Here is a 10,000-nt window from a genome sequence, read left to right on the forward strand (position 1 = left end):
ATATATATATAATAATATATTCGATAACCGACACGAAGCGGTGCATAAGCGGGCGGTCGTACGAAAGGACGACTCACGACGCCGCTAGCACTCACGCAGGTCCGTGACGGTTCTCTCCGCTCTTATTCGTATCCTTCTTCGTGCGCTCCTCCGACTCTGAAACGTTCTACGTATCGTAAGAACGACGGCGGGTTGTCGAAGGCACCAAGGGACAGAGAGAGACAGAGGTAGAGTTTCGTAGTGTCCTCCCGTGAACACGATAGTTTATATATCGAGCATGCGTACGAATTGCACGGTCTCGACACGACCGCGACGAACGCCGACGAGCGTCCAACAATCGCTCGTACGTCGCGTACGTTCTCTCGCGTCCGCTCTTGTTCGTATCCTTCTTCGTGCGCTTCCTCCGACTCTGAAACGTTCTACGTATCGTAAGAACGACGGCGGGTTGTCGAAGGCACCAAGGGACAGAGAGAGACAGATAGAGAGGAACGACACGCAACGCAAGCAGTCCTTAGGTTTACGTGAGCAACCCTCAGCCAGGCGTGGTCCAGGAATTGTATCCGTGGACCGCAATGTGCGTTCGAAATGTCGATGTTCATGTGTCCTGCAGTTCACACGTTGACGCGCAATTAGCTGCGTTCTTCATCGACCCCACGAGCCAAGTGATCCACCGTTCAGGGTAATCTTTTCATATATTTTTTAAAACTCTTGTACTCCATGTACTCTTAATACTCGGTTCGAGCGAAGCCGAGATCCGACACGACCGACCAACGGGAATCGGACGCGCAGAAGTCGCCGGAAGATCGACGACACGAAAACGTTCGAAAATGAAAATCCGACGAACGCGCGAAGATACGCGCGTCCGCCGGCCGGGCGAAAAGTACATTATGATATATAACAACCATCGAGATCGAAGCTCCGTTCGTCAGGAAACGACGGGGATATAACACCCGATTCTGAATCCTCTGTGCAGCACACGATCTCGCGAAGAAATACGCACGGTGGCTAGCCCATATATATATATATATGTGTGTGTGTGTATATATATTACGATATGCATTCCTCTCGTCCAATTATTCAAGAAAAAGAGCGTGCGCCTCCATCGTTTCGGGTGATGTAAAGATTCGATGGGACTCGCGCGACCCTCGGCCTCGAGCGGTCTTTCCTCCCAATATCCAGAAGCCGAGCTTTGAAAAAACTCTAGCGACGGCACGGGTGTCCGACTCACGACATCGAGGCTTCGAAGTCGGCGATCTCCTCCGAACGGATGGCGATCGCGACGACTCAAAGCGTGAAAAATCGACGAAAGAGAACACATCTCCGTTCAGGTGATTGTTTTTTTTAAAAAATAAAAAAATTCGATGGGACTCGCATCCATCTACCTCGCGCGGTCTTTCTTCCCAATATCCAGAAGCCGAGCTTTGAAAAACTTCAGCGACGGCACGGGTGTCCGACTCACGACAACGAGGATAGACAGCCTGCGGTCCCCTCTGAACGGGTTATATGCGACGAACTAGACGAAACTTTAGTCGTTCAGGTGGTATAAAAAAAAAAAATTCGATGGGACGCACGCGCAGCCGTCGTCCTCGAGCGGTCTTTCTTCCCAATATCCAGAAGCCGAGCTTTGAAAAAACTCTAGCGACGGCACGGGTGTCCGACTCACGACATCGAGGGTAGACAGCCTGCGGTCCCCTCTGAACCAACTTCGGCTAGACTAGTTACGAATCGTTGCTACGCATCGTCATCATAGTCATCGTCATCATCATCATTATCATAGCGGGCCAACATCACGCAATGCGTTTTCGTTCTAGGTTACCCGATCCACGAGTATGTTACAAGTGGTTTCGTTATTTCGAACAAAACGACATACGAAGAACACACGCCCTATGGGTAGGAAGCACGTTTCGAGAACGACCGAGAGCGGTTGAAAGAGACGAAAGGTCGACGCGCATAAGGTATCCATGGATCTTCGAAGAGAACCTTCGAAGATATGTCGGTATCCTTTCTACATGCGCGACTCGCTACTCGTACTTTCGCTCTCGTCGACTCGTTTTAGTCGCTTCGTTCGATCCCAAAGAGGAGTCTTCGATGTCCCGTTGCTAGGAGGAGAGCAAACGCAACACAGACCACGAAACATAGAAGAGAATAGGCGAGCATGATCTCTCCGACACGAGGCACTTTAGAGATTTTGTTATTCGTTTGTACGGTCTCCACGACGCAAAAAAAAAATACGAGATCGTGGCGGCGGGTCTTTCTGTATACGGCCTCACGCAAGCGCCTCGATCTCATTTCTCTTTACGGGTGGTTTCCATTCGTAATTTTTCGTTCGATATTCGTGTCAAAGTTTAATTTTCGAAAGCTCAAGTTCCCATTTATAGTTTTATTATAAAATCATAATATTCGCAGACGGCGGGGTCTTTCTGTGTACGACCTCACGCAGGCGCCTCGAATTCGTTTATGTATGTATATATATATATATATATATATATGTATCTCTTCATCCCGATGATCGAGAGAGAGTGCCACCTTCTCTTCATATAGTTTCGTAGCTGGAGGGTCGTCTCCTCCTTATGTCTTTTCATCATTTTGCCAACGGAGTAAGCCACGCTCCGGGCGAATTTAACTGTTCTTTGTTAAAGTATATAGCTTGTTGATACGTCGTATATACTTTGGTTCGTCGATATAGGAGGAGTACGGCTCCTTACCGACTTATACAGTTTCGTATTTTTCAAGTGTTCAAGTCAAATTCTTTAAGTTTTTGTGTTATATCGTTAATGATCCTTCCGCAGGTTCACCTACGGAAACCTTGTTACGACTTTTACTTCCTCTAAATGATCAAGTTTGGTCATCTTCCCCGGTAACATCGGCAATGCTTATCACATTGGCCGCGCACCAGTCCGAAGACCTCACTAAATCATTCAATCGGTAGTAGCGACGGGCGGTGTGTACAAAGGGCAGGGACGTAATCAACGCGAGCTTATGACTCGCGCTTACTGGGAATTCCTCGTTCATGGGGAATAATTGCAAGCCCCAATCCCTAGCACGAAGGAGGTTCAGCGGGTTACCCGGGCCTTTCGGCCAGGGGAAAACACGCTGATTCCTTCAGTGTAGCGCGCGTGCGGCCCAGAACATCTAAGGGCATCACAGACCTGTTATTGCTCAATCTCGTGCGGCTAGAAGCCGCCTGTTCCTCTAAGAAGATTTGTTTGTACGTTGGTAGTAAAAACCCACCGACCGAAGCCGGGGGCCTTCGAGATACCATAAGTTACGTCTATTTAGCAGGCTAGAGTCTCGTTCGTTATCGGAATTAACCAGACAAATCGCTCCACCAACTAAGAACGGCCATGCACCACCACCCACCGAATCAAGAAAGAGCTATCAATCTGTCAATCCTTCCGGTGTCCGGGCCTGGTGAGGTTTCCCGTGTTGAGGTCAAATTAAGCCGCAGGCTCCACTCCTGGTGGTGCCCTTCCGTCAATTCCTTTAAGTTTCAGCTTTGCAACCATACTTCCCCCGGAACCCAAAAGCTTTGGTTTCCCGGAAGCTGCCCGCCGAGTCATCGGAGGAACTTCGGCGGATCGCTGGCTGGCATCGTTTATGGTTAGAACTAGGGCGGTATCTGATCGCCTTCGAACCTCTAACTTTCGTTCTTGATTAATGAAAACATTTTTGGCAAATGCTTTCGCTTCTGTCCGTCTTGCGACGATCCAAGAATTTCACCTCTAACGTCGCAATACGAATGCCCCCATCTGTCCCTATTAATCATTACCTCGGGGCTCCGAAAACCAACAAAATAGAACCGAGGTCCTATTCCATTATTCCATGCACACAGTATTCAGGCGAAGGTAGCCTGCTTTAAGCACTCTAATTTGTTCAAAGTAACGTATCGGCCCACCTCGACACTCAGTGAAGAGCACCGCGATGGGATATTAGTTGGACCGCCCGCGAGGAGCTAAGCCCACCGATAGGACGTACCACATAATGCCAGTTAAACACCGCGAGCGGTGAACCGACACTGTGACACACAGATTCAACTACGAGCTTTTTAACCGCAACAACTTTAATATACGCTATTGGAGCTGGAATTACCGCGGCTGCTGGCACCAGACTTGCCCTCCAATTGGTCCTCGTTAAAGGATTTAAAGTGTACTCATTCCGATTACGGGGCCTCGGATGAGTCCCCGTATCGTTATTTTTCGTCACTACCTCCCCGTGCCGGGAGTGGGTAATTTGCGCGCCTGCTGCCTTCCTTGGATGTGGTAGCTGTTTCTCAGGCTCCCTCTCCGGAATCGAACCCCTGATTCCCCGTTACCCGTTACAACCATGGTAGGCGCAGAACCTACCATCGACAGTTGATAAGGCAGACATTTGAAAGATGCGTCGCCGGTGCTAGATGACCATGCGATCAGCACAAAGTTATTCAGAGTCACCAAAACAAACGATGGACGGACAGACGAGCCATCCGCCACCGATTGGTTTTGATCTAATAAAAGCATTCCTACCATCTCTGGTCGGAATCTGTTTGCATGTATTAGCTCTAGAATTACCACAGTTATCCAAGTAAATGTAGGTATGATCTAAGAAACCATAACTGATTTAATGAGCCATTCGCGGTTTCACCTTAATGCGGCATGTACTGAGACATGCATGGCTTAATCTTTGAGACAAGCATATGACTACTGGCAGGATCAACCAGGGATCTTATAATATATTCCCAAAAACCAGCATTTTCGTTTAAAAGTTTCTCTCTGTGTCGTAGGTGGGACGTAAGCACCGTACGACGAGACTTTTCATTTTATATATATATGTAATATGACTTAGAGAGCAACGTTCCATGGTTCAGTAACACGTCACTCAGCCACTTTAATTCTCCTCCTCTCTCACCATCATATATCGATACAAGATTCATACTTCACAGAATTATTTCTGTTTGTAACTTTTCTCCTCCAACTTCTCTCGTAGAATATAACTTAGCGGTAAAGCACGTATACGCATGCTGGACATACCGTAAGAATATTCTTTTATAAGCTTCAACACCTCTGTAGAGACGCGTTACCAGAAGATAACGCACTCTACAGAACGCCAAAAGGACCATCGTGCAGCTACAAATAGCTTACAACCGATGGTCTCTGCAAGAATGGCTACTCCGTAAGTACAAGCACACACGCATCCAACTTTTGTCAAATACGTGCACACAGGTCACCAGCTTCCCGACTAAGGGGAAGCTTGCCACGTTAACGGTCATTACGTCCTAGACTTCGACCCGCGGCGCAGCAGGTGTAGAGAAAAAACCAGTACGAGAACGGAGAACAGTCGAGAAATAGCGTAAAATACACTAAGACTCGAGGAGCGGTGACTGAATTCTCAACCGAGGCCGTAGAATAGCCACGCGCCCAGCGCTGTTCCCGACCGAACCGTCCGGCTCGACGCTTCTCTTATAGATACCAAGGGGCCGGCCGGAAGGCCGGCGCCGGTCGGGCTAGCGGCCGCGCGCTTATGGTGCAAAACCTCCGTAGCAACGTACCGTTCGGAAGGGACGCTGGAACTTAGTCGCTCGCACGTTCAATAACTACTATATAAAGGCGATATCCAACCATCGAAATATTTTACCACAAGCATTATTAACATATTATAAATGCATTTTTACCAAAAAATTATTTTTTTTTCACCGAAAAATTGCATCAGTAAACATACAGTTTTATCGACTATGGACGAAAAATAACTTTATAATCGATTAAAACACGTTAAAATAACACGAAATATGTAAAAAGATATATACCTTGTAACATTAATTAACGAAAAAATTGCAAAAATATCCCAGTCGTATCAGTCCGACGGAAGCTAATTTTTCAAAAATTCGACAAAAATGTTTAATCCGATTGTATTTAATAGAGATATAACGATCCCTGTCAAAAAAATTATACCTTATAACGCTTTTTAACGAAATAACTCGAAATAACCATTTCGGACTTTTCGCACCGGCCGAACTTCTTCAAAGTCCCAACGTCCCGTCGCATAGTTCCGTTTCTAGAAAACGTTTCCAGCGACCAAATAAACGCTTAATCCCGACGTAAAACGTCGAGATACGTCCATTTGTGCAAAAATATTCCTACCTTGTAACACTTTTAAGCGAGATAACTCGAAAAAAAACGTGTTCGATACGGAAATTTTTCAAAGTCCCAACGAAAAAATCGAAACTTTGTAGAAGGTCTTGGGGACGACATAAACGCTTAATCCCGACGTAAAACGTCGAGATACGTCGATTTATGCAAAAATATTCCTACCTTGTAACACTTTTAAGCGAGATAACTCGAAAAACCTTTTCGGTCTTTTCGCACCGGCCGAACTTCTTCAAAGTCCCAACGTCCCGTCGCATAGTTCCGTTTCTAGAAAACGTTCCAGCGACCAAATAAACGCTTAATCCCGACGTAAAACGTCGAGATACGTCCATTTATGCAAAAATATTCCTACCTTGTAACACTTTTAAGCGAGATAACTCGAAAAAACCTTTTCGGTCCTTTCGCACCGGCCGAACTTCTTCAAAGTCCCAACGTCCCGTCGCATAGTTCCGTTTCTAGAAAACGTTCCAGCGACCAAATAAACGCTTAATCCCGACGTAAAACGTCGAGATACGTCCATTTATGCAAATATATTCCTACCTTGTAACACTTTTAAGCGAGATAACTCGAAAAAAACCTTTTCGGTCTTTTCGCGCACCGGCCGAACTTCTTCAAAGTCCCAACGTCCCGTCGCATAGTTCCGTTTCTAGAAAACGTTCCAGCGACCAAATAAACGCTTAATCCCGACGTAAAACGTCGAGATACGTCCATTTATGCAAATATATTCCTACCTTGTAACACTTTTAAGCGAGATAACTCGAAAAAACCTTTTCGGTCTTTTCGCACCGGCCGAACTTCTTCAAAGTCCCAACGTCCCGTCGCATAGTTCCGTTTCTAGAAAACGTTCCAGCGACCAAATAAACGCTTAATCCCGACGTAAAACGTCGAGATACGTCCATTTATGCAAATATATTCCTACCTTGTAACACTTTTAAGCGAGATAACTCGAAAAAACCTTTTCGGTCTTTTCGCACCGGCCGAACTTCTTCAAAGTCCCAACGTCCCGTCGCATAGTTCCGTTTCTAGAAAACGTTTCCAGCGACCAAATAAACGCTTAATCCCGACGTAAAACGTCGAGATACGTCCATTTATGCAAATATATTCCTACCTTGTAACACTTTTAAGCGAGATAACTCGAAAAAACCTTTTCGGTCTTTTCGCACCGGCCGAACTTCTTCAAAGTCCCAACGTCCCGTCGCATAGTTCCGTTTCTAGAAAACGTTCCACCGACCAAATAAACGCTTAATCCCGACGTTAAAACGTCGAGATACGTCCATTTATGCAAAAATATTCCTACCTTGTAACACTTTTAAGCGAGATAACTCGAAAAAACGTGTTCGATACGGAAATTTTTCAAAGTCCCAACGAAAAAATCGAAACTTTGTAGAAGGTCTTGGGGACGACATAAACGCTTAATCCCGACGTAAAACGTCGAGATACGTCGATTTATGCAAAAATATTCCTACCTTGTAACACTTTTAAGCGAGATAACTCGAAAAAACCTTTTCGGTCTTTTCGCACCGGGCCGAACTTCTTCAAAGTCCCAACGTCCCGTCGCATAGTTCCGTTTCTAGAAAACGTTCCAGCGACCAAATAAACGCTTAATCCCGACGTAAAACGTCGAGATACGTCCATTTATGCAAAAATATTCCTACCTTGTAACACTTTTAAGCGAGATAACTCGAAAAAACCTTTTCGGTCCTTTCGCACCGGCCGAACTTCTTCAAAGTCCCAACGTCCCGTCGCATAGTTCCGTTTCTAGAAAACGTTCCAGCGACCAAATAAACGCTTAATCCCGACGTAAAACGTCGAGATACGTCCATTTATGCAAATATATTCCTACCTTGTAACACTTTTAAGCGAGATAACTCGAAAAAACCTTTTCGGTCTTTTCGCACCGGCCGAACTTCTTCAAAGTCCCAACGTCCCGTCGCATAGTTCCGTTTCTAGAAAACGTTCCAGCGACCAAATAAACGCTTAATCCCGACGTAAAACGTCGAGATACGTCCATTTATGCAAATATATTCCTACCTTGTAACACTTTTAAGCGAGATAACTCGAAAAAACCTTTTCGGTCTTTTCGCACCGGCCGAACTTCTTCAAAGTCCCAACGTCCCCGTCGCATAGTTCCGTTTCTAGAAAACGTTTCCAGCGACCAAATAAACGCTTAATCCCGACGTAAAACGTCGAGATACGTCCATTTATGCAAATATATTCCTACCTTGTAACACTTTTAAGCGAGATAACTCGAAAAAACCTTTTCGGTCTTTTCGCACCGGCCGAACTTCTTCAAAGTCCCAACGTCCCGTCGCATAGTTCCGTTTCTAGAAAACGTTCCACCGACCAAATAAACGCTTAATCCCGACGTAAAACGTCGAGATACGTCCATTTATGCAAAAATATTCCTACCTTGTAACACTTTTAAGCGAGATAACTCGAAAAAACGTGTTCGATACGGAAATTTTTCCATGTCCCAATGTGCAATTCGAAACTTTTTAGAACGTTTCAAGAACAAAATTAACGCTTAATCCCGATGTATTTAATTAGAATATATCGATTTATGCCAGAATATACGTACCTTATAACGCTTATTATGGAATTAATGCGAAAGGAACTTTCGGTACTTTCGGCACTTTTGGAGCAGTGCGAAACAATTCAAAGTGCCAACGTCCCAGTCAGCTAGGTCCGGTGGAAAAAATTTAAAAAAAAAATAAAAAGAAACCGTTACGTTCGGCTAGACGGCGTCGAACAATAACGATTTCTATAAAAATTTCCATACCTCGTAACGCTTTTTGAGGAATTATTTCGAAAGGAACGTTCGGCCTTTTCGTACCTGGACGAGAGAAATTTCAAAGTTCCAACGTCCCAGTCAGCTAGGTCCGGTGGAAAAAAATTTTTTAAAAAAATAAAAAGAAAACCGTTACGTTTGGCTAGACGACGTCGAACAATAACGGTTTCTATAAAAATTTCCATACCTCGTAACGCTTTTTGAGAAATTATTTCGAAAGGAACGTTCGGCCTTTTCGTACCGGGACGAGAGAAATTTCAAAGTTCCAACGTCCTCCCAGTCAGCTAGGTCCGGTGGAAAAAAATTTTTTAAAAAAATAAAAAGAAACCGTTACGTTCGGCTAGACGACGTCGAACAATAACGGTTTCTATAAAAATTTGCATACCTCGTAACGCTTTTTGAGGAATTATTTCGAAAGGAACGTTCGGCCTTTTCGTACCGGGGCGAGAGAAATTTCAAAGTTCCAACGTCCCAGTCAGCTAGGTCCGGTGGAAAAAATTTAAAGAAAAAACAAAACGAAACCGCTACGTTCGACTAGATTACGTCGAACTATAACGATTTCAATAAAAATTTCCACACCTCGTAACGCACTTTAAGGAGTTATTTCGAACTTTAAGGAGTTATTGCGATTATTTCAAAGTCCTCGCGGTACCACGTCGGGACGCGATACGCTCTTACGCGTTGCTCGCTCGCTCCGCTCGCTCGAAAAAAAATATGGACCAACCCAAAACCAATCCCTTTCGCGTTCGTTCTTCGATCTCGTTCGAATCTCGGTTCGAACGCGATCGGGAACGGTTTTAGGTTAGGCTAGAATCGTACGAGCGAGCGCAGCGAGCGAGCAACGATCGAAATTTCCACGCTGTAAGCGTACTAGATATTTTCCTATCCCTGTACGTTTTTTTATCCGTCGTACTCTCTCCGATCGAAGGAGAGTCATGGACGAAACGTAAAAAAAGGGGAAACGAAACGAGAGGAAACGTTCGACTGCGTGCGCGCGCGCGCACGGCGCGTCGCTCCCCACCTCGTACCTTAATAGATTGCTACCTACTCCGCCACATACCCGCTAGCGAGGGGTTGCGCGCGCAGCGCTAGC

General features: G+C 45.4%; 2 non-coding genes across 2 annotated transcripts; both read right to left on the bottom strand.

The window, feature by feature from the left end:
* Nucleotides 1-526: 526 nt before the first annotated feature.
* Nucleotides 527-682, bottom strand: LOC126928151 (5.8S ribosomal RNA). The gene has a single exon (XR_007716370.1). It is a non-coding gene; the product is annotated as a 5.8S ribosomal RNA (ribosomal RNA).
* A 2,090-nt stretch (nucleotides 683-2,772) lies between these two features.
* LOC126928147 (small subunit ribosomal RNA) lies at nucleotides 2,773-4,699 on the bottom strand. The gene has a single exon (XR_007716368.1). It is a non-coding gene; the product is annotated as a small subunit ribosomal RNA (ribosomal RNA).
* Between the last annotated feature and the right edge of the window lie 5,301 nt (nucleotides 4,700-10,000).

Source organism: Bombus affinis, unplaced genomic scaffold (assembly GCF_024516045.1).
Source record: "Bombus affinis isolate iyBomAffi1 unplaced genomic scaffold, iyBomAffi1.2 ctg00000604.1, whole genome shotgun sequence".
In the NCBI taxonomy this organism is placed as follows: Eukaryota; Metazoa; Arthropoda; class Insecta; order Hymenoptera; family Apidae; genus Bombus; species Bombus affinis.